We start from the raw sequence: 25,031 nt of genomic DNA on the forward strand, positions 1-25,031 counted from the left end.
TATACATGAGCGCATTTACATACTCTGATAGAAGTTTATCATGATAATCACCTCGTGCTGTTGTGCTGTTTGTGGCTTTGCTGATTTGTGCTTATCATTTGAGGAATATTAAAAAGCATACTTGTATTTATTATTATCCTGGACCTGCCTCTATCAAAACAACAAAGTGCACCGAAGTACAATATTGTAGCGTCGATTTTCCTTGTTTTATGCAGTTATTTTTGTGTGCTCATACACTGCTCAACCACTGTATAAATGCTTTAATTAAAATTATTCTTTTCCTGTCGGAGTTGCTAAATTCCATCTCTAACTTCAGTGCTTACGTTCAGTGCTTCATTCTACATACTTCTACTACTTTATAACGACTTTATTCTCTGTGTTTGTCCTCCTTATGCCTACAAACATTTGCCCTAGTTGTTTTCCACTCTTTTTTCCTTCACCTGTCCCGAATATTGCCATGGATGTTTCTAATTTAAAGCCAGAGGAGTCAGTGGCTGATTAGAAGACAGGAAATTGGAGGATTAAACTGTCTGGTTGAACTTCCTTTACTTATCAGTCCCATGTAACTGACACTGGATTAGAAACTCGTTGGGACAATTTCTACAATGTATTGGTACTTCTGTTTTCTTAATCTTTATTCTTCTGGAGAGAATGTATGAAAAATGAGAGAAGGGTAGTTTGTGGCAAAAAAAAAAAATACCCAGTGCTTTTTTGTAGCACTGAAACGCCATACATTTAATCTAAATGTATATCAAAGCCTTCAGATATGAAAATGTGTTCTGTTTTTTAAACTATTCAGATTTATAATATATACTTTATATTAACTTTCGTATGTAAACAACCAAGCAAGAGATACTTTCAGGAAGGGGGAGGGAAATGACATCATTTTAGTAAGAAGGGAATGCGCCACGTTAACCCTTGTTCAACCCCTCGGGAACTTCCTGGTTTGTTGTAATGCGATGGCACTGCCATAGCACACCCCGAGGAACTGCCACAGAGTAAATTCAGCTGTCCCAAAAGCTTCAACAGAACTTATGGTGCTATCCCGTGAGCCAGGAGCCAGGGCTCTACTGTCCCTGTTGGTGTCCAGAGAGCAGAAGGATGCTGTGTAGACAGCATTCTGAACAGGAGGAGAAGGAAGAGCATTGCTCTTTACCCTTAGGGGCCTGCTCAGTCTCTCTGGTGATGTTCATATATTGTTTCCAGAGCCTGCCATGGCGTCTAGAGGTGAAATTATTGTGACAGGTCCTCCTGACCATATTATTACTTTTCCAACTATCTTGTGGACTTCTCATATGAAGCTGTGCTGTACCTAAGGTACTTCTCTGCTATCACTCACTGTTCACCATCCTTTTAATTCTACACACTCAATCAGCTTTGGGATGAGATGTGAAGTATCAAAACCTCAGTGAATGCGTGACTATGAAGAAAAAAAAATAGGCATTGCCTTGAGAGGTCTTAACACTCTCCGATCTGAATCCAAAGGTTGCAAGGCTGATAATGCACATGAGTTTAAACATCAGCACCAGATCTTTAAAGTGATGAGGATGCTTCTGAGGCTTTCTGTCAGCGTACTACTCGTACATTAAGCAAGCCCTCAACTGTTACAGAAATCAGAAAGGAAATAAAAATATACTGAGGGGTTTTGCTGGCAAAGTTCAAGTGTTTTCTGTAAGAAGGAAGAACAATCTGAAACTTGTAGTAATTAACTTGTTAATATCTGCTTTCTCTGCCTTTGGATGAAAGGAAAAAGGTAACATTTTCTGCTTGTTGAGAGGTTCCCTGAGTTCTAATCACAGCATGAAGAGTCTTACCGTGCTGCTAGAGGTGGACTTCACTCCTCTCCCTCAAATATGACCACTGACACTAATATATTTAAAGATGATTTCAGGATGAATCAAATTGTATTTTTCTTCCAAATCAACAAAGAAATGATAGTTCTTAATTGCATGTTTTTACTTGATGATAACTTCAATTGCTATTTCCATCAATCTCACTAGGGACTTCTCTCATGTGTGTTCTGCTGGATTTGTCCAGTAATAATTACATTACTCATTACCAGTGCTGGAGCTTTTTACATGCACATATACACACGTTCCACATGCAATCCTCACACTTTATCCAGTGTCAGAAAGCACAGGCCCTGCCACATTCTCAAGGAATCCAACAACACTCAGAGCAGCAGGAGCTGGTCCGACTGAGGTGCCTTTGGAGCTGGCATAATATAAACCCAGAACAGCTCTTCTTCACAAAGGTCTTTGAATTTAGAATCTGTATGACAAAAATCTCCGTATCTATTTTCTACACAGTAGATTACTAGAAAGTAGTTCTCAGTAAGCTGAAAAGTCATTAGAACAGATGAAATAAAAGCATTGGCTAATAGAGTGAGATTCAAAATATTTTGCTTCCATAAGCATGTCTTGTTCTTTGGTTGTTGTTTTTCTTTTCAGAGGCTGTGAAACACAAAGTTAGCAATACAACTAGATATGGGTGGGAGTGTTGGATGATACAGATGGCACTATAAGCTTGTAGACTTTTACTACCAATAATTGCAGTGCCCTTGCTTTCAAATGAGTGCAGGTTGCCCTTGATGTACACAAACAACCATATTAATTTCACAGCCCAATTGGAATCACATACACAAAATAGGGTTGTCAGTAGGAGCAGTGTGGGAATTCAGTGCTATGGGATAAACCACAGAGACCTTCACTTTAAACTTGAATAACTCAAAAGATACTCTATGTATGTGGTCACAAACAGACTTTTGAGCGTTTGGAGTATCTCAGAGGGAAGTTTTTTGGTATGTGTTTTTAATATTTATTTAGAATTCAGTTGTGCTGGAGCAAATGGACCTGATGCTTCATGGAAATGTGCTACTGTTCAGAAATGGTTGCATTTACCAGTGTAACAGAAATAGGAAGTAGAGCATGGCTTAATGATTTACGTAAAGGAAACATTAAAATTGACCCATTTTTAACCTTTTATATTCAGTAAGAAAGAAGAAAAACTGCTCCATTTGATTGTTGATTCAGTTAACATTTATTTTACTCCCAGGAACAAATAGAAACAAGCCTGTGCATTTCTGCTCGCTGGTGTTCTTTTGACTAAAAATGTTTTCTCTGATTTGGTTAAGAGGTATATGTTAAGTGTGGGTTTTGTGCAGTTGCAGAAAGGTGATTCATCAAGGATTTTAGACCAGCAGAACAAGAACAAATTTTTAAGGGTTGTAAACTATGAGAAGTAAAACTGAAACTAACTGATGTTCTGTGCTTGTAAGTTACCATGGAATCATGTTGAAGTGGGAAAGGATCTCTGTGTCTCTGATCCCTCTCCTGCCCAAGCCGGGCCATTCAGAACAGGGTGCGAGGCCAGGCAAACAAGGACATTAACTGATTTCTGATGTAAGTTTGTGGTGAGATTAGAAAGTCTAAGGAAAGAATAGGCCAAAAGCGTGGTTGTACAACACAGGTACTGTAAAGGATGGGAAGGAAAGAAGGAAGGCTTTGTGAATGTGTTTCCCAGCATTACGAAGAAGAGTGGCAAAGAGATCACACCTGTATAGAGGCAGTTAATCGCAAGACTTTTTCTTGCTGCCCTTCAGATCTCGCTTTGAAGTTGCTTCTTTTTCATTACTTAAAATCTGGTTCAGTAACATATGGGCTACCAACTGCTGTGGTCCTCCAGTAACTGGACCACTGCACAGACAGACAACTTGGGTTTATTTTCCCCTCTTCAGAGGCATGGGCACGGTTTGAATTGCAGATTAGGAGCTCATTTGCTCAAACTCTTCTGTGCTGAGGCAACTCCATAGCAGGAAGCCAAAGAGTCATAGGATGACAGCACTGGCTGAACAAAATAAGGCTCTATGCCAACTTCATGAGATGTCCCTCCAGTCAGCAGCGCTGCCACTTTTGACTGCATCTGCTCAATGTAGTATTTGAGTATTTTAAGGGACTCTGCTGTAAACTCTGGCGAAAACGGAGAAAGGAAAACATGAAAAAGAGAGGATCCCAGGCTCAAAGCACCCCTATGGTGCTGGATTCAGATGTCTAAAGCACAGTTGTGCATCAGCACCTGCAGCTTTGCATCCTGGTGTCTCCCACCTGCATTTTGAACAAAGTCAGGGGTTTCACAGCACGTTACCCTCCAGAACCACATGCCTTTGTAGTATTTTCACTTTCTCTCCCTTTCGTGTTCCTCTCATCAGTTGTTTCTCTCTGTGCGTGGTTCGATCCACCTTTCTGCTACTTGTCTCTCAGCACATCTGGTTTGATTGCAGAACTTGTCCTGCTTGAAAACTGATCCTGCTTCAAAAATGAGATATTTCAGCAGTGTGCAGGTATACTGGGGACAGTAAAACCTTAACTGTGATCCACTAGAAATGTTTATCCAGGCAAAAAGTGAATGATTGGGTGCCTAGCAATGGAAAGATCAATGGGCTGGGAATTTTCATTTTCCCTTTAGAAGGGAAAGGCACTGGAGACAAAATGGGTGGAAGCTGTACCATGAAATACAGTGTGAGATGAGGCCTTCTGGAATATGAGAAGTAAACAGACTGATAAGGGGGGAATGTCAGAGCTGCAGAGTTTTCAGGATGGTGACAATTTCAATTTGATGAAAACATCTGTTCATGCGCTTTGGATTGAAATAATCAAACACCTGTACTTCCACATATGTGTTCCTACTTGCAAATTCCTTTGTTCTAATGAGTTTTCTGGGTGCACGTTCCAGGACGGGTGTGTGTGAGCATGGTATAGAATTATTATTTGGATGCTGAAGGTATTTGCACCTGCAAAATGCAGGTGCCTGCTGAAGTCTGTGCTATTACAAGCAGATATGCAATGTGTTTCCCTTGGTTTCTGTAGAGATCTGCCAAATCTATCACTTTAGCTTCTTTATGTCTCAGCTTCCCTATCTATGGAGAAGAATAATAAAACTCACCTCAAAAAGGCTGTTAAATGTTAATTAGTGGGTTTTCAATGTTATCAGAAGGCAGGTGCTGTAGTTGCAATATGCTGTTTTATTAAAAAATTATTTTGTGAACATAAATTTCTGCAGAATGAGAGAAATTAAAACCAGGGAAGACCTAACAGGCTGTGGAGTCTTTCCATCTATCAACAGTCTGTTCTTACTGTTTATTTATTGCTGACTTTTATATTGCCTTTAAGCCAAACACTATGGGCTACTTATAAGGCATATGCTATGAGCACAAGTGAAAGCAGTGTTCAGTGATTAATCGCTGAATTGCTCTCTCGAAATCAAGATAATAATATAATAAGACCTGACTGGGGAAGGCTGGTGGTATGTATGCTCAGTCTGTGTAAGACAGAGAGATCTGTGTCTCTTTCCAGTCTCTTGCATGCTGCTGTTCCATATTAAGTAGGAATTCAGTAGAATGAGCGGATTACTGGGATTTCATTAAAAATTAAATGTACAATTATTTAGATGAATTTTTCACATATGCTTGTGGGCAAACAACTTTTGATTAGTTGTTGACATATAGTACACACAGTGTGTGTGTGTGCACATGTATATTTACATGCACGATATATAAATAAAATACAGACAGTAATGCAGTGTTAGTAAAGTCCACTTGTAGTCATTGATTTTAGGAGTTCTGTATAGGATGGAAAGAGCGATCTTTCTCAGAATGAAAAACTGTTTTCACTACACCACATTAATAATTATTTATCCAGTGAACAGCATCAGAGCTTCTCACTCAGCCCAACCCTCTGCTCTAACTCATTGAAGAAGTTTCTTTTCCAAATGATGCTGCGGGAGGGAAGCTGCACAAAGCCTTTTTCTGTAGCAACTGTCACTGGCCTGGGGCTTTGGGATTTACATCTGTGGAAGGAACTTCCTCAGTTTGATTTTAATTAGAAATCAGGTGGTAATGCTGGGAAAAAAAATTGTAAAGATCTGAAGTGTCTGAAGAGGAACGGCTTGAATAACACTGTATTAGTCATGAGGCAAGGAAGGAAGAATGTTGTCATGATTTGAAAGTAACATTGTTCAGTAAACGAAGATGTGTGAAGCATTTGCTAAACTAAATTAGTTCCGAGGTTTGGTGCACATTTGTGTAATTCTGTTCATTGAGGCTTTGAACAATTGTGAAGGAAAAACAGCAACGAATCTATTAAGAAAAAAGCTTGAATTGCTTGCTCGTGGTGTTTATCTGCAGCCATTCAGCTGCCATTTCACGTATTTCAGACAGAATAATAAGTCTGCACAAATAAACACAAATAACGCCGTAAAACTACTGCAAATTCTATGTTGTGGCATTGATCTTATGAAGACTTTGCTTTCCCTCATACGAGCAGAAATTGTAGATGAGTTTTAGGACTCTGTCTCCTAAATTTTGCACAGAGGCTGTTCCTCGGTGGCTGACCTTTTTCTAATGCAGGGATTTGGTTTGCAGAAAGAGTAAATCTGTTGCCTTGAGTGTCCCCTGTAGAATAACATGGAATAAGTGCAGCCATATACTTTTACTATATTATCTTGTGATTAATTTCCCTAGGAGTTGGTACTCTCACCCCTTTACTGAGAGGGGAGAAATCGTCCATGCTTTCAGGGTTATATTCCCAAGTACTTTAACACACTTCTGACATTTACCTCTCTGCCTGGGTTCTTTACCTTTGTGCCATTAGACTTGTTGCTGTCTTACTCAGTTAAGAAGTACAAATAGCCCCAGCATTGCCAGCTGCAGTCCCAGGCTGGATCATTACTCCAGATTTGAGGTTAATCAACTGCAAATTCCATTAGCTTCATACAGAGTGAAAATAAAGAACAGACGGTCTCGCAGGCGAGCCAGAAGTCAGGTGCAGCACAAGACGGCCAGCCTTCAGGTAGAGGCGTTTTTTCCCTTCAGCTAACATCTCTAGGATTGGACAAGGATCAGATCAAAAAAAGGATTTTCATACAAGTTTTATAGCTGCTCTTTTTTTGTTGTTGCTGTTTTCCCCCTTCTCTTTCCAGTCCAGTTATAATTTGATTCTGCTGGGGGCTTTTACCCCTTTTCTGCTGTGTTCTATGGAAAGTCATCGCTAAGAGTTATATTCTCAGACATCTTAGGTTCTTTAGCTATCTGTTGATTATACCAACAAGTTGTTTTCTTTCTCAAGGAAGTGCTGTGCAAAGCTTGGGGGTGAGTTGGCTGCTCCTGGCTCATTTGCTAAGACGCCAGTCATGCAGTTGCTGATATACATGTGTACCTTGGGAGCACTTGCATTGATTTCAATAGGACTCGCCATGTCAAAGCCAAGCACACAGGAGAGCAGTAGCAGGGAGCGGGCCTAGACACTCCCCTGCTGCGTTCATGCTGTGCACTGTCTCCTTCTTACCCCCCAAATGCTGCTTTTGCTTATCATTAGTGGTTTTCTCAGGAGAATGTGTGAAATTTCTTTAATGTTCTACTTCTTTTTGTGTGAGCTACAAGCAGTCAGTGCATGTAGAAATAAAGTAACCTGGAACCTGGAACTGAAATCTGAGGTTCTAACTGCTCGTGTCTCATAATAGTACCTCATGTCTTTCTCACTTGTCTACAGCAGAAGTTTTTCTACTTCAAGGAAAGAACTGTAGTGAAGTCAGACTTCTGTGGCCAGAAGTTGAGATACGGCTGTGCTCTGGTTGTACCTTCCAGACTAAATTCTGGAAAATCTACATTTGCACAATATTTGCAACTCAACATGAATCTCATGTGCTGTGGCATTTCGCTTTTCTCTGCGTGTTACTCTATTCACCCAGTTTTGGTGATGACGGGAAGTGCCTGTCTGTATATCTCCCTATATACATATGTTAGATTATCACTGGCATGCCATTACAAAAGGTTAGGGAAAATATTGCCGCCAAAAGAACTAAAGATTAAATAATCCAATCTCTGGGAACTGTAAACTAACAATCACTATCACAAATGGGCCCTTTCTAATCATAGTTTGTGGTGGAATGAAAGATGCAATTGTCTGGAATTGATGAATATGGGATCCATGCTGGCTTCAGGGTCAAAGGTGATTTCATGCAAAGGTCCCTTTCTCTCTGGCACCGCTTCCTTTGTATAGCATAGCTTGGCAGCTATCTCTTTGCACTTCGGCTACCTGCCAATGCAGCTGGTACTGTGCAACTGTCTGGTACAGACTACAAAGCATCACTCAGCAACCAGCAGCTCCGCATGGGGCCCCTTTTCTAGGATGACAAAGAAAGATGGGCTATACATTCTGCCATCTATACCCATTAAAAAGACTCTTAAATTGCATCACTGCAAGTTATTGTTAATTATGTAGTAGTCACTGGATCTGTATGATCCTTTAAGGGGCTGATAATCTTTTCTGTGTGCTGGCAGTATAAGTAATCATGAGGGAAAATCAGTATTTTGTTGTGTAAAACGTAAGCACTAATGTGGTAAGATGCTTATGCATAGCCATATGAATGAAACCTTCATTTGGATTGTGTACACCACAGGTTTGCAGCATATGCAGGAAAAAAGTTGATTGAACTAGACAAATTACTTGTGAAGTTGTGTCCTTATAGCTTCAATATTCATGTTACAGTTAAGCTTGGAAAGTGTTTTTGTTAGTAAGCATTTATCCTGAAAGCTTGATGGTTGTTAAAATGTGCCTTGAGCTGAAACGGAGATGGAAGAAAACAAACTTTTTGGCTACATTAAAATAAACAATCTCAGTTTAGAAATCATGACACTAACCTGTGTTTGAATGATGGGATTCTGATACAGTGGCAGCAGTGGTAGATCGAAGTGACAGTCGTCATCCCAAATGCATTTTTCCTTCAGTAATGCGTTTTCCTCCTGTTCTTAAGAAATTGTTTGAAGTGTGGCCAGCAGAAGAACAGCCCTGGTGCCTCCTAAGGCTGAGGTCTTGCTTGTCTCTTGAGGAATGGCCAAGGTACTTCTGTTATGAATTGTAATGCAACTAAATGTGCAGGCCTGTTTCCAGTGATGTTTTCTAACTCCTATCAGTCCGTCAGTGTAACTGGAATGGCTTTTTTGGGGTGAATGAGTTAGACTAACCCTCAGTGGACAGATAGCTGACTTAATGCATAGTTGCAAGGTGTGTTAACTCAGATAATCTGGGCCAAACGCTTAGCTCCTGCCTGGCATGGCTCCACTAAAGCTAATGGAGTTGTACCAATGTACCCCTGCAGAATTTTCTGCACTTTGCTTTTCCATAAATTTCAAGAAAGAAGTCTGTTTAGAAAATGGTGAGACTTGTTTATTCATGATGGTTTCCCCCCTTCGCCCCCCCCCACTACCACCCACCCCCCCTTTTCTCCTGCTTTCACTGCACTATTTATGATCTTGCACTTGCCTCCTGTAGAGTTGGCAAGTGTCCTAAGATGTACACCAAATTCTGGGAGGGAAACAGCACCATTTCTGCACAATACTGTTGTGAGAGCTAGTCTGTTGAACCACGTTTATTTCCTCCTTTGTTTAAATTACACAAAAATCTGAGACACCAGATACAACAGGAGTAGATGAGAACCTTCAGTCTTCGGTTTCTCTCTTTCCTCCTTGCATCTAATATTCCTTTTCTTGCCTTGTTCTGATAGCGGCTATTTGAAATAGTTATATATAATTTAACATTATACAAAAGTATTGTCATATCAAACATAGTGAAATGGATTCCAAAAACACCATCTGGTATTTGGGAATGCACTGTGAGTTGGGAACGTGAGAAGAGATATTCTTTGCCACTTTGCTTGGGACCCAGCCATTAGCAGTGTAATTGCCAAGAAAAGGTGACAGGCTTCAGGCTTAATGCAAGTGGGTTTTTTTTTTCCTCTCTCTCTTCCCCAGCCTGTTAACTCTATGAGTCCTAAACCAAACACAGAAGGCACCATAGTGGCAACGTGATGCTGAAAAACAATAGGCTCCCTTAAATTAAAAGGCAGGGCAGAAAATGAAAACAGTGGCTGGGCTCCTATAAGAAGGCTTGAGTAAGTGAAAGCAAAATAGGCTTGTTCAGAGGAGGAAAGAAATGAAGACATGTATACTTTAATGAAGACATGTATACTTTAAAGCTGCAGTGTGCTATGCAGAATTGTTCCTTTGAGGGGATTTGTAATGATTAGAGTTTCCCGAGCTTTATCCAAAAGCTCATTTCAAAGCCATCATTAGTTTCCTCTAATCCACCCAAAATTGCAAAACACATATTGTGAAGGTCATCCATGACCATTCTGAACCTGTTTTATTTGATGTTGCCTGACTTCCTCTGCTGCTGTGTCTCCATCTTTCTCTTTAAGGAAGTGGGGAAAAAAAAAAAAAAAAAAAAGATTTAATAAATTAAAATCTGAGATTGATTTCTGTGGGAATACTATTCTGACATGTAATAACCCACATGGCATGCACAGTACAGCTTAAATAGTTCCATGTTGCTTGCCTGTATGCTACTGTTGGCAGGTGTAATTCTAACAAGTTTTGCCAATATTTCTCACCTGAGAACCAGAACAGACACGAGGGAAGGAAAAAATCAGAGATATTTGAACAAGGATCAAAGTCTGCATTACGGGCAGGAAAGCAAATAAATTTTGCAGCCGAGATTGGAAACAAGTGAATGACAGATTTTAATCTTCACTGATTTCCATCTAACATTTGAGATACAGCTCTATATTAATTCTGAAATTTTAAAAAGGCCACATTGATTTGTTTCGGTATGTCAGGAGCTGCAAAGCTACAATCGAACTGCTATTAAATTACACCAAATAAAATGATTTCTGGTGGGTGTATCCAGTGCTTGCCAAATTAGATGAAATGAAAGCTAACCCTCTTAGTGTAGCTGTTGTTTTTAAATATTTATGTCTTTTACAGACATTTGTGTATGCCATGAGGGGGACTAGAAACTCCTTTGCTATCAGTCAGTTTGCATAGACCTTCAGAATCCTTACATTGTCAGTACCAGACCCCCACGAGATGTTCATCGCTGTGAGTTCTTACCATTTATCTGCAATAAGTGTGCTGATCTGCCATGCTGCTGCTCTGGCTCCTGTTGCTCATCTATTTACTGTGATCACATTTCACCACAAATTAGTTTGGTGCACAAAATTCAGCATGTGAGGTGCAACGCAGCGAGGGGTTCAGACCTTTGGTACAGAAGAGCTGGAGGCAGGGACTGAGGTGCCAGGTTGGTCAAGGGACAGAGAGGGTCGATGAGACCACCACGTGCCCTGCCTGTATCAGGAAGCTTTGCCTTTCTCTATTTGTTCTATGGGCATCAGAGGCCCGAGACTCCTTGTGCAGCTGAGGGAAAATGAGTCAAATAGTGCAAAAAAATCTCCTGGTTCAGTTACAAGAGCACAGGATGGAGTGTTAATTTTACACCAACCCTACTTGACTATCACTGCTGCTTTCCAGCCAGCGTCACAGCCGTTCGGGCAGGTTGATGGCAGTGGGACACCATGTGTGGGGCTCCCTGTTCCCACTTAGAGCCTCAGGAAATGCAAACAAATCCATTTTGCAATTTAATTTCTGAAGGGGCTTATTCCCTGATGAAAAGTTCTGCACAAGAGAGAAAGACCTGTACTTAAAATGAAAAGTAATAGTATCTTTTGCATTATAGTTCCTCCAAGAACAGACACTGTGCAGATTCCTCCTTTCTGACAGTTCTTTTCCCTGACATTGGAGACTTTAACATTTCCAGAATGTATGCTTTATTTGCTGTTTTTAATCAACGACCACAGCAACAAAGGATCAGTAAGTTAACATCACTTTTGTGACGCAGGGTTTTAAGCCGTTGCATGCCCACAGCCTCTGTGAACCAGACCCTGCTGCTGTGGCTGGGGGCAGCAATACTTGTGTTTGACACAGCTCTCTCCTGCCCGGCCCCGCTGTGCAGTGTGGGGCACCCCAGGAATACCCCGTCGGGTGTGGATGCAGCGATTCCCTCATACATGGCTGGAACTGGAGCGTTCCCTGCCCAGCTCTGAGCCTGCATACATGGGCACTTCCTTAGGTGGAAATGCACATTTTGGCTTTTTCTCACCCTGCCACCAGCAGCAATGTGGAATTGAGTCTTTCTCATCATTTTTTTCTTTCTGCATGGAAGATTTTGTCTGATTTTCCCTTCCCAGTCTGTGCCAGGATGAGGTTTTGTTTTGCTCTCGGGTGACATGATGACAAACTGCAAATGAATAACCAGGATTTGTTAGAATTAAAATGGCAAAAAATATTATTAGTTGCTGTCCCCCCACTCCTATTCCTGCATCCCTTTCCCATTTCCCCTCCCTCCTCTTTTGACGGGAGGCAGAAAATGCAGATGCCAAGGCAGCGGAAGATATTTTTAAGCAGGAGCATCTGGCTCCTTGGCAGACTCCACAGGCAGTTGGGCTGGTGGCTTTGGAGTTGCCTCTGGGTCTGTCACATGTTTTGGCATCTGACTGATGTCTGGGCTGCCTCCTCTTATTGGACATATTTTTTCTTTGACTCACCTTTGATTCTGAATTGTCTCTTTATTTTCATTTGCCAGTGAGAGGCAACTTTAGCTGATCCCAGGCTTGTTTGTGTAGAAACAGACTCTGCTCGTGGGGGCCACCATGCTGCTGGAGGTGCTCCGCCACTGCCTTGGGATGCAGGCCAGGCTCCAAGCACACTCAGGGCTGAGATTGTGCCAGGGAGGAGACATGTCCCATGTGCAAATAGACAGCCAAGCTCCTGATATATTCTGTATCTCTGTATGGTTGCTTTTTTTTAATTTATTTTTTTATTTTTTTTTAGTATACATATATGCAAGATCATTATGTTGGGGATTATCTGAGAAACAGTGTCCTTTATTTTTTTTTTTTTTTAATATTATTCAAGCAAGAGTATGAAACACTACTTGGAATAACAGGTTTCCTCCCTGCTGTGAAGCCTGTTGTTTCGGTTCATTAAAAAAAATTCTAAGTAGTACTTATTTCTTTTTTTTTCTTAGCATGGCAAATCCTAGGCAAAGCCAGCTCCATTTGCTCAGTACCCTTTTCCCTGCAGTGAGGTGTGCTGGTGGCCTGGCAGCCCATCCCCTGACCTACCCCAGCCCACCAGGCTGCCACGGGGATTTTGCAACTCAGGGCTATGAGGCTGGCAGAGACAGGTGGGCACCCAGCAGGGAGCAGCAGAGGGACCCCCCACCCACCCACCCACCCACTTCTGTGGGATTTTTTTAGGTGACTAAAGTAAATCTAATTGAAGTAGAGCATGTTTGAATGAGCTTTGTTTAACATGCACTTTGTATAGCCGCGCTGTTAATAATGGCAGGTCTTGTTTTTATTGTTAGTGTTATCGTTTTCCTGTATTTCCCAATACTCCTAGGGATTGACTGGATTATTCATCAGAAGAATTGGGGGTGGGTTTCCATTTCTAAATGCTGTTTTGGAACCGTCCTGTGAACTTGCCCTCGCTGTGCTCAGGAGACACCACAGAAGCTCAAAGATGAGATGTAAATCTGTGCCTTCAGACTTAAAAAGTGGCCATACACCATAGAGTAAGTGTAGAAGGCAAACAGGAGGGAGAAAAAATGTTCGGTTTGAGATACATTTGTATTTTTTTGGAAGTAGCCTTGTAAAAAAAACAACAAAAATGTTTCTGACACAAAGAAGGCATCATGTATCTTGTGTTGTGTGGAATATTTTTTTTTATTACAGCAAATTAAATTAAACTCATCCCGGAAGATGGCGCGGTAAAACCTAATATGATATTTTAAAACAGAAGCTCTCAGTGTGTGTTTTCCATTGGAGGTGAATATTGCCTAAAACAGCTTGTCTCTCACTGACCTACCATTTTTGCCTCAGCTGAACACATGTTTGGAAGCCCTCTGTAGCTTATCACTGAAAGCAATACGGATGCCAGAGGCACAGGGAACTGGCATGTTTGAAAGGAAGTTTTTATTCCAAGGGAGGGATGTTTGGGGCAGCTGGGGTGCACCCCCATCTCTTCCTCCTAAGTATATCAGCAGGGAACAGCAGAGCAGCTGCACATTAATTTCCAGATACTGGAATTTGCAGAGAAATATGACCAGAAATAAAAACGTAAGGGAAATATTATGTCTGCAGTTACCTTTTGTGCGTGTAGAAAGAAAAAAATATTTTCAGCTTGATTTTGATTCCTCAAAAAGTCATTGACTGTAGAAAGAGCTGTCAGGAAAACACCACACATATGAACTAAGCACTTCACATGCACATACACAGAGTACATAAAATTCCTCTTCCATCCACTCCTGAGTCTTGGCACGACTGGCCCCAGGAGAAGCCCTGGACCCCAGAACTGTACAAGAGCATTAGGAAACATTAGCAGAGAACACAATGTTACGTACAAGTAACACGGGTTTCCTATCTCTCCTGTTTGTAAAAGGAAGCCTGAGCACAGTCAGTGCTTGAGTTCAGGAATCTTAAAAAGAATATCACAACAAAACTAGCACAACAATCCACGCTGTGTTCTTGAAATCATCTTGATATTCTAGGGTATGTGCATCATAAATTTTAAATACATGGGATTAGCAGTATCATGAAGGGGAATCCCAAAGGACCTATCTCCGTCAAGTAAGGAATCTTGTAAAAGAGATTCACAATATATCCTTTCATAAGCCTTGGCACTTGGATGTAACTCCATCGATTCCCCAGTAGGTTTTTCTATGAGGGGAAAAATAACAGGTCCTTTTGGGCTTTTGAAACTGTGAGTTGATTTTGTGATCTGAACACACCATATGGGTGCTTTCACCTTTGTTTTTCAGCACCTGCAGCATTTGGCAGATACATGGCAAAGTAGAGGCAGCAGCACAAAACAGAATATTACTGGGAGAGGGAGATGTGCTTGTGAACTGTCTGTCCTCTTGGGGCAAGCAAAGAGCAGAAAGCAGCTACAGTACTGTGCCAGACTAGTCCTGTGGGACTTTGTGTTCGCAATAGCTAATTTTTTTAACAGTCAGTTTCATACTGCTCCAAATTTGCAGCCTCGTCCAACAGGAGGTTTGATTTTCAAGAATGTAGCTATAGAAGTCTAGGATTGAAATCTATATCCAAAGCTTATACTGCAGTTAAAGTGAGGAGTTTCCTCTGTCCTTCCTGCAATCTGCTCACAGAATTATAGGTCAGTCTTTTGGAGCATAGAGATATTTTTTAAAGCCCTTTGGACAGCTCAGTACTGTGGACAACACACAGTTACTGCAGGTAAACATACATGCTTTTTTGGTTACAGAGGACAGATGCACTGCTGATTTGCTCTCTTGGCTTCTTGCGCATCAAGTCGAAGTATTCAAGTAACTGAATATTTATTAAAAATAAAAATAAAAATGTTGAAATCAAGATGATCCATCAGGCCCTTGCCTATGTTATTATTGGTGTTGAATTATTTAGACTTCAGGAACCCTTCAGAATACGTCTGTCTTGTCATGTCCTTTCCTGTCACCTGTTTTACAGCATCAATGGGCTTTAGTGCTCTACAAAGCGAAATGAAGACTTGAAAATACAATGTGAAAAAGAATGAAGCAAGTCACTTTTGTTTGGCAGGGAACTGCAGCCTTCAGTTTACCAGTAGGGGAAAAAAAAGGCTGATTGACATGTCCAGTGCTGAACACTGGCCCATACAACACCAGGACTTACTCTGCAGCCACCTCAGCCCATTTGTAGGCCCTTAAGCATCTGCAAATGCATTGTGTGAGATGAATAATGCTCTTGACTTCTCTTCCTGCTTCACTAAGATCTTTCCTGCTGTGAAGTTCAGTGATCTGAGAATGGTGGCTCTTCTGTCCTTGGAGCTGAACTAGGAAACAGTTGGTTTCCCAGTTCTTTTCAACTCCAATGCGTAATGAGGGAAAATACAAACCTACTTAGAAACCTTTTCTTGGCTAAGGTCAGGATTAGGACCAAGCATTACTCCCCAGGAATCCCCTGGTAGCTGCAGGCAGTTGCAGCGATGTCACCACCGGGCTCTGGGCATTTGATTCTGCTCAGGGTCCTGGAAGTGACGTGGGAATTCAGAACTAAGAAGTCTGAGTTTTATAAACCTCTTTTGCACTTTAAATTGACAGGTGCTGCTGTTGATGATCAGACTTTTCAAAATAAGGACATGGCTTGGCCAAAGCTGAAATGGGTTTAGTCTCCCAGAAAAGTTGTTTTCTCTGCTGCCATCTGACACAGGTAGAGCTAGTGCCAACCTAGTGAGTGCAAATTACAGCCAACGTGAGGTGGAATATCTTGTGCATGGACCTATGTAGCTGTGTAATTGCTTGGCATGTCTTTGGCCTTTCTCTTGTCCCAAGTGATAGGTGTGTGAATGGGTTTATACGAATAATAACTCTCAAACTTACAGCCAACCGTTTTCCTCCCTCCATTACCCTGCTGGAAAAGATTTCACAGCAGTTTGTGTTTGTTGCAGAAGCCACAGAAGAGGTGAAGTTAATCAGAACTTTGGCTATCACTCCACTCCTAGCAGAGATAGTTGGAGCTGTTTTTTCAAGTTTAGAGCAGTGCAGCTTGCCTCACATTTTAAATGAGGTAAGGTAAGAGTTGACCCGTGACAACAAGAAAATAATGACTTGAGATCTGGATCATCTGGAACCCAAACTGATCCATGGAAACAAATCCATGGCCAAAAAAAAAAAAAAAAAAAAAAAAAAAAAAAAAAAAAAAAAAAAAAAAAAAAAAAAAGAANNAAAGAAAAAAGAAAGAAAAAAGAAAAGTGAGAAATGAAATCACATATGAACCAGGAATAATTCTCCTTCCAGCTCTCAAGATCACAAAGAAATGTGTGAAATTGAAAGGGCAAACTGTGGTATAAATTTCACTCACCTGTTGTGGAGCTGAGATCAGGGATACACTGAGGTTATGGAAGTGAATCCTGGGGATTCGCTGCAGGGCACAGCAAGGAATATCGGGTGCTTTGTACATTAAGCTTAACTGAATGCTTAAACGAAACTTTAAATTGCAAAAGGAAGTTTTGCTAGAAAATGTGAGAACAAATATGCTTTCTTCATGCCCTGCATGCTGACTTCCAGAGTATCAGTCATTTTTTCTCTGCATTTCTCCTTAAACAGATCCAATTATCCTCTTTCAATCAGGCTTCTGATAGAGAATTTGTGCTTCACCATCCTTTCCCAGTTGTTGCTCTGTTGTAGAGTCAGGATCCTGGGACTGGTAGGAAGCACACAATGGCAGAAGCACAGGCTGTCCTACTTTGTATGGATGGGACAGGTAGGGGATAAAACCTGCTGTGTGCTGCATCCCAGCTATTGCACCTCCTCTGCCTGGAGTATCTTTGCCCCAGGGCAAAGTACTCTCCTGTATTGGCTCAAGTGAGATAAAGTCAGGGGGGGCAGAGAGCTCTGCAAGCCTACACACTGCTCCCTGGGTTTGGTTTTGTGGGTTTGTATCTAATCTACGAACTTCACATCGCTTAAGTGTAGATTCTCCCTGTGGTTTAATACAAGCAGCCAAAGGTTGAATTCATACTGTGTTCTCACAGGTGAAACTTCACTGACTTGTGCCAAGCAATATATTCTGGACATTCCCAGTTTACATATTAAATCTGTAGGGCAGCAGTGGGCAAAAATTAGGAAATCTCCCATTACTTATGTACAGTGAGAAATAACATTTGGTGGATAGATACAGTTTCTTAAGGAAATGAGCTGGCTTTCCTTTGAAGGAATATTGAAATAGAAGGGAATAGTTTGAAACATAAACTGACTTAGAAAAATTCACCTCCTGCTTTATTGCAGAAAATATCAGTGTAATTCCCCAGACAGGACATGAATATGTTATCATTGAGTCAAAATCATTTGCACGCATAGATTTTGACCTTGTTGGAGTAAGAATGTACACTGAGCCATTTGTTCATATAGATTGAAGAAAATAACTGAGGTTTCTTTTAGGGTGGGGAAAACGCTTTGTAAGCAGCCAAGTGCTGGAGTTTGAAAGATGAAGGTGAGAATGAGCAGGAAGTCCTCAGTACTGAGATACCGTTGTGCATTTTGAAAATGTAATGAATCTATTGCAGTTCATTGCCAGATAACATGTGGAAACATATCAATCCCCAAATTTTGCTGTTTCAGTGTTTGCTCTGCTCCCTACCCAGCATTTCTGAAGCTGGGGCTGTCCTTTTTACTTACCGTGCAGCAATTATCACTGTCAGCTTCTGGTCCATACTTCAGGCTCCTAAATGCTGTTGTAATAAATACAAATAATAGCACTGAATTTTAGCATCAGTTGTATAAGTATCTCCTTATATAGTCCAAAGACTTTTTTGGATCAAAAGAACTAAGGTTTTGTTTCCAGAAAGCAAACAAAGGGGAAATGGCAATCTGCTTCTGGAGAACCCCACTGACCTGCAAGATCTTAGTTAATTTCTGTCATAACCTGAAATACCTTTCAGTTTCAGTGTGCTGATATTCTGTAGCAAGGGCCCAAACTGAATGTCTGCATTCTAGCTAGGAAATCAATGTAAAATTTTCACTGAACACCTTCCTTGTGAATCTTGGTGCAAATAAAAGGAGAAAAAGCGGGGAGGCAGGGATTTTTTACTGCTGCTCTGGATCATTGTGTGGGTTCTGTCCTTGACTTTCCCTTTCCCCTGTGACCAGGGAATTCATTTGTCTGTTCGTGCCCCACTTTCCCCACATTTAAAACAGAAATAACACCTTGCTGCCTTCTGAGGGTGCTGTGAAGGAAAAGCCAATGGGAACAGCAGCAGGTGAATGCAGTGGTATGGGCAGGGATGCATTGGTGTGGTAGCACAGTATCTGAGTGTGGCAGGGCAGCCTTCTTTGGATAACCACTCTTCCAATATATTTGCATAATTCAGTTAAACTGAGAATCTCAGTTAAAGATATAGATGATGCGCAATGTATTGGCAAAGTTAGCTGAAGTATAAGTCAACAGCTGTAATAGAAAGTTAGGATTTTCCCATTTTCTTTGCATGAGAAAAGTTATGAAGGACACAGAATCTGTCAGACAAGCCTGAAAAGATCGTCCTTACAAACGGACTGCCCTAAAATCACGTTATCCCATAACAGGATTATCTGTGGAAAGATATAGAATTGATAACTTCATCCTCTACAATGACAGCCTTAAAATAACTCTTCTTGTTAAATTTGCTAGCCATCTTAAAGCAGAGAAGTGATGAGTTAGCTGCTATGCAGATTGCTGTGGTTTTTAAGGAAAAGGCATGTGCAAGACTTGGTGCAATGAGATCTAATATACCTTTGTAATGCCACAACATTTCTGAGCTCTGTCTGTATTAATTTGCTTCTGTTTAAAAGCATGAGAGTCTGTGTAGCCCAGCCAGTGCTATGGAAGTGGTTGTGTCTCTTCAGCTATGCCATGCCTGCAGTCTGTGCCCCGGTGATTGATGGATCCCTGAGATCCATCGTGACCTCGCCGTTTGTATCAATGGGCAGCCTGTCGAAAACCCCAGGGCTTCTGTCACACTGACACCCTCACAAGCCCATCACAAGTTACACGTCACAAGTTCTTTTCTTTGAAGATGCAATTCCTCTTTATGTAGCTTTCCCTGAGTACAGTTGTTTTGTCCACCTCCAGTATTGCATCAGCAAGGGTGTTGCTCAGTGAGCTTAGTTTTTAGCACACCATGAGGCTGTGAAACGACAGGGCTTTGCAAATCAGCAACTGTATCTCTGATTTCCTTTATCTGTTTTGCTTCTTTATCTGATTTTGATTGTTTTGAATTGGTCTTTGCCATACTCCCAGCATCTCTCTCCCACGTCATAGTAGTGATAAAGTTGGTCTTAGGGAAAAAGGGGATTCACTTATATAGTGTTTGTAGTCTGAGCTTCTGACACAGGATAATGGGTTTTGTTGCAGTAAGTGCTGAGCACTCTACTTAACAGAGAGTTTGGGACAGAGTGAAACAAATGGAAGTTGTGTCCTAGGCTCAGGCTGAGAATCAGCACCATAAAGTTGTTGTACCACTGAAAACCACAAAGAAAAGGCAAAGCACAAGTAGCAAGTAGTGTCATAGAAGCAAGCAATTATTTCTGCTTAGGCCATTTGGGGCTTCTGATCTAACACTGATAACACAACAGTCACTGATCCAGGTATTCCATTATGCTACCACCAGAACCCCAGCTCTGTCCCAGCTTCATTGCTCTCCTTCATTAGTGACATTTCCCATGAAACTCTGCATTCTCCCCTCCCACAACTAATACAGAGAAACATTTTATTTTGTTTCATTTTTGAATGGTTTAAGTACAGAGATTGATACCAATAAAACGTAACTCCTACCAAATCTGACATAATGCTTCTTCGGGGTCTAATCATTCCCCTCCTGAATAGCAGCGTTCTGGTACCAGCAGCCTATTGGTTTAATGGGATTGTCAGGATAACCAGAAAATTCTTCCAGCCCTAGCTCAGAGAGAAATTCTTTCCTCTTGAGAAGAAAGCAGAGCATTCTGTTTGTGTGCCCTGAGCAGCAAGAGGAGGTGTGAGAAGCCAGACTGGTTCCTACCAAAAAAAATCTTTATCATTGTAAATCAACTTGGTGAGTAGCAATTGACTTCTTTATCTCTAGAGACATTTAATAAAGTACCCTGCAACCCCTTTGTCATCCATTAGTCACCAGATATTGGACATCCCATTTTAAAAGCATCATTTCTTTTGCTAAATATATGGCCTATGAAAGAAATATGTTTTATCTTTTTTTTGGATGGACACTTTAAAAGGATATTCTTGGTCCCAGTCTGGATTAAAAGTGCTAAGAAAATCCTGTTGTACAGGACAAAAACGTAAGTGCACATTTAGCAGTGACTTTGCTTTCTTTATTTATTGCTAATAAGGCTTCCACCTCCAGCCTATGCCAGAGGCCAGAGCATCTTTCAAAGCAGTTGCTGAAATCCATCCTGTCCAAGGGCTTGGGAAGAAATTGCATTGTGAAAAGTGGGGGAATTTTTTTTTTTCCCTTCATATAATACTTAACAAAACCTGTTGCTGAATCTCTGGACAACCCGATCTAGCTGTGGCTGTTCTTGTTGACTGCAGGGAATTTGGACTAAGTGACCTTTAAATGTCCATTTCAACTCTACGGATTCTATGATTATACGATTCTAAATTCACTGACCTGCATATCTTGAGGAGTAAGAGCATCGCCTTTTTTATCTCAATTGACACAAACTTCTGCTTCAGCCTATGCAGCCTGCAGTAGCAGACTCTACTCAAGGCAAGAGTTGCCTAAGGTTGAGCTTGAAAATCAGAAACCTAAAGTCAAAATTTCATGTAACAAACACAAAGGAATAAAGTTTAATTTCTTGCTCAGTCTCTTGATTCTCCGGTCAATGTCATGATTTCTGTGGGGTCTGACTCATGGTTTTTGACACTGACAACACTGCTGTTCTCACAACAGGGTACTGTTAAAATGGGTACCTTGTTTTAGGACATCTTGCATTACTGTGTAACTGGACCCCAGCTCCCTGTGAAACTTTCCATTTTTAGCTGTTCTGTCCGTAGGCTGATGACACCAGCAATTTCCTCCTGCAAAAACTTTTCAGATTCCTTACTCTGCAGCACAGAACATGACTTCAAAGATGCATTTCCACTGCAGGGCAGGTGAAGACCTTGCTGACACTTCACAATCAGGGAAACACGGTTTCAACTGCAGCGAGTAATTCTGTAAAGCAGGGAGCGTAGACAGGACTTCCTAAAGGTCCAAGCGGTGAGGCCTTAGTTGATTTCTGCAGTTCAGATATTCACTGTGACAGAGATTCATTTCTCTGGAGTGCTTTATTACATGTCATTCACTGGCTTTTTGAGTTCAGATTCTGTGACTGGTTTCTTAATTTTATTATAATTATTATTATATTCCCTCATTTTATGTTCTGCAATTGCATTAACACAGCCTTCCCTGATGAACAGTAGCTGCAAACAATTTGCCTTTCACTGCACATACAAAATCTGCAATAATGGTCTTCAGATCTTCGTAGTTTCTTGAGTGGTGTTGAATTTATTAAACCTTATTAGCATAGAAAAAAGGATCAGTGAGTGACCTCCCGCAGCAGAAGGCAAGTGGCAGGCATAGCCTCCACTCCTTGCAAAAATAGTACTTGAGATTGAAATTTAAAAAATCATTTTTTCTCCAGAAATTTGTAGCTGGAATATTACCTTCACATAAATGCTCTACAGTAACTTTTAAAATCCATGGAAGACCTGTTTAGTTTTGTTAGTATGGTTATTCTGTTCCTTTTAGTACTGGGTGAGGTCAAACCACATTATCATAACATTCCCCTCCGAACTTAAAAAACCAAAGCCCATCTTAAAATGGCCTGACATTCCCCATGCCTTATCTCAATGTGCAGATAACAGGAATGTGTGGCAAGATTCCTGCCCTGCTGCCATCCTTCCTGGAGTGCATCCTTTCCTTCTCTATGCAAAGACCAGGCTGAGGATCCCAGCACTGCTGCTGGGAAAGGGCAGAAGTGAGGTAACACCTTGGATACAGCAAACTAACAGTAGAAGGGCCACCACATCCAACGGTACTGAGATCAGGAAAAGCGGGACCATGTGGAGAGACAGGGGGAGGGCATGGCTGATCCTGCCTCAGCTTTTCCTCCTGGGGGGAAAGAAATTGCTCAAGTTATTTGCCATAGACTTCAGGCTAAGTCTAGCTTGCTTTATTTACAGCCATTGACTTGAAGAAGACTACTCATATGGGTAAAGGAAACATGGCTTTGGACTCCTGACAACTTTAAAGTCCTAGAATTTATGTTGCTTGCATCCCTCAGAAATGTTTGCAAATGTTGACACATACTTCTGGATTCTCACTCATAAAAATGCTGTTTGTGTTTTGGGGTTTCTTAGAATAATATTTTTAAATCAGCTCCCACCCTTAAGGTCCATTTGAAATTCACACTCCCGAGGCAGTAAAACAACACTGTAGCTTTGGTTTAAACTGGCAAAAAGTAGGAAGCTGAGTTTTAGTCTGCTGCTCTCTCAACAGTAGGTGATTCTGAATGCAGCTTCAGTGTCAGCTCTGAATGCATCTTGTACTGATCCAAACGGATTTGATTTTTTTACTTACACTTCCCTACATTTGATTTTAATAGCTGGGAAGAAAGAAAAAGGGGAAAAAAAGTGGAAATAAACTTGTAATGGAAAGGTGTGAGAACAGGAACCACTACAATACATTCCATATGACCTAAAGCTGCTGATACTTTTTATGAACTGGAGGCTTTGGCACAGTGCTGTTTAATGGACTCAAACATTCTTGTCTGTTAGTGAGAAAATATTTTGTCTTCAGCGTGATGTATACCTACGAATTATGAATATTATAATATATAATTGACTGAATAGAGATCGAACCCAACACATCCCTCCTGAGAAGCCTGACCTGCTGCTTGAGCTTCATAGTTTCAGGCTGGTCTCATGTAGCTGCCCACTGCAGGTCATGCATGGAGACTCCATTGTGACTGGAAGGCACTCTCCTTTAAGCCTGAAGTCCAAAAAAAAATCATCTCCAAGGGGTGTGCTAAGGCCCAGATGGGTTTGTTTGCTTTCACTTACTTCTCCTAGTGCTTACACTGACTTCTTCTGTTCTTATCAGTAGTGCTGATTAAGATTACTATGACTGCAATGAAGCACAGTTCAGTATGTGTGCCGTATCATATGCTCTCAGGGGATGAGGTAAGAGTCTGTCACAGTTCCTGTAACTGCAACATTATGTCCTGCTTTGTGCTGTGGAGCTCCCAGCTCTTGTTCTTCTGCCTTCCCCCACAATGGGGATGGGCTGTCTAGGATAGGATGATCTGGATGTGGGGTATGCTCCTCTTTCTTTTGCAACTTCTAAAGAGTTGCTGTGAATATAAGCCAGAGTGTGTATGGAGGTCCCAAACCTTTCAACTAGAAGATAAGGGAAGGGGTTGGGCTACATGGATCAGAAAATTCAAAGCTTCAATGGGAGAAAGGGAGAAGAGTGTCCTAATGCCATGACTACCAGCCTGCGTGGCGTCTTTGAGGATGGAGTGAAGGCTTGGCTTCCCATTACAACACACACTATTGTTATTTTCAAGGTGAAGCTTCTCTGCCACTTGCACACATCTCTCAAGTGGTAACTGCAGTTTTCTCTGCCAAGGAGAGTCTCTTGATTTGACATACGTTGTCCTGTAATCCTGCTATTAAGCAAGACAAAATGGTGCACATCATATTGTGCAGCTTCTGTTCCATCCCCAGCTGATAACAGGACTGGGAGAAGGGAATTGGTTCCTGATCTCCCATAGGACGGAGCAGCATTGCTGTAGCCCTTCTGAGCTGAGGGATGTAATTACAAAAATGGGTCTATAAACAAAAATTCACCATTATGGAGCAAATAAAACCAAAGGGTAGTTAATCCAGGGATATATCACACATCAAATTAAATCTCACTTTGCCTGTAGTAATAACAGAAATAATTCATTAAGATAAACCTCTAGATTATGCACAGCATCTGGAGATAGAATTAAGACCTTAGCTGTGAGTGCATGTGCATGCATGCTCCCTCCCCCACTAAAAATGATACCAGCATAAGAGGCAGTTTAAAGTCAACTGTTGAGCTTTTCACATCCATTTATTTCCAGTACTTACAGAGAAAACAAATGTGATTTCCAAAGAGATCTGTCTCTGAAAGGGTAAAAAATTCCCACATCCTTTTTTCTACAGAAGAATGTAATGTAATGTGGGGGCCTCTGTGCACAGCCAGCACCACTCAGAAAAATGTTGACATGCAACCTTGGAACTTGATCTGACTGTATGTGATGTCAGTGTGAGTTTTTCTGTGTTTTACAATAGAGCCTGAAATCAGTCCTTCCATGCACCCTGTCTCACCTGCAGAACAGAAGGAATGGAGGTAGTGAAGATGTTAGTGGGCTGTTTTGAAATGAAAATTGTCTTAATGTTAACCATGGGTTGACAAGTTTTATCTGTAGAAGTTGTGCATTACAGCAGAGTTAGAATTAATCTGAATATCCATTCAATCTGAATATATCTTTTAGGCTAGAATCATACTGACCTGGCAGATGTGATCCTTTCCCAGGCTGAGGAAGATCAGTGGGTGATCTGCAACCCATATTTAGCAATTTTCA

The sequence above is a fragment of the Coturnix japonica genome, chromosome 8 (genome assembly GCF_001577835.2).
Source record: "Coturnix japonica isolate 7356 chromosome 8, Coturnix japonica 2.1, whole genome shotgun sequence".
Taxonomy (NCBI): domain Eukaryota; kingdom Metazoa; phylum Chordata; class Aves; order Galliformes; family Phasianidae; genus Coturnix; species Coturnix japonica.